Below are 985 nucleotides of genomic sequence, written 5' to 3'. Positions count from 1 at the left end.
TACTTCTAATTTAACTCCGGGGTTAAAAAGGGGTGTGACACCCCCGTGGGCAAAGATTCGGGGTCCCGTCTGTCTATTGGGCAAATATTCGGGATGGGTGGCAGTTAGACTTAGAGAGTCACCTTGGGTTGTGCTACCTGAGATGTCGATTTTTTCGTCCAGAGTACATGTGTACACAACATTTGCATGGCATGGCATTGCATCACGACTTACTTTGAGATGATTTGGTGTTGTACTTGTGATGATGGATTCTGATTGGATATATTGAGACTTGGCACATTTGGGATTAGATGCTCTACTTAGGCGATGACGTGTACTTGGCTTCGATTCTGTTTGACTTATGCTTGGTTGTTTTCTGCCTATCTTGGTTTATTGTTTGAATTATATTAGCTATGCTTATTCGGCTGATGATACCTACCTGTACTATTGTTTTGTACTGACCTTTGCATTCTTTTATGAATGTAGAGTATCAGGTTGGGTCTGCTTCAGTATCACGTGATTGATAGTCGCTTCAGTATTAGCACTGAGTTTCTAGGGTAAGCACGGTCGTACGCTGCCTTGAAGACTTCTCTATTATTTATGTCCTATATCTATTCAGAGACATAGACAGTTTTATGCATTATTATTCCAGACTTGTATTTATTCATTTTAGATGCTCTTGTATGACTTAGACTAGACCGCGGGGATATTTTCCTTATTTCACACTATTCTGTTATATATATTATTGTGAGACTTACGTATTTAACCTTTTCCACTGCTTGATTTAATTATTCATGTATTTATTAATCATTGCGCTGAGGGTTCGCTTATCGAGGTTGGAAAGGTAAGTGCTCGTACGGCTTAGCCAAAATAGGTCATGACAAGTTGGTATTAGAGGCCTAAGTTACCCGATCTAAATACAAGAGCGTGTCTAGTAGATTCTCTCGGATCGGTACGATGAGCTCCGTACTTATCTGCCAGAGGCTATGGGACATTTAGGAAATCT

Source organism: Lycium barbarum, chromosome 12 (genome assembly GCF_019175385.1).
Source record: "Lycium barbarum isolate Lr01 chromosome 12, ASM1917538v2, whole genome shotgun sequence".
Taxonomy (NCBI): domain Eukaryota; kingdom Viridiplantae; phylum Streptophyta; class Magnoliopsida; order Solanales; family Solanaceae; genus Lycium; species Lycium barbarum.
The sequence above is the reverse complement of the archived record's forward strand: the minus strand, read 5'-3'. Positions refer to the sequence as shown.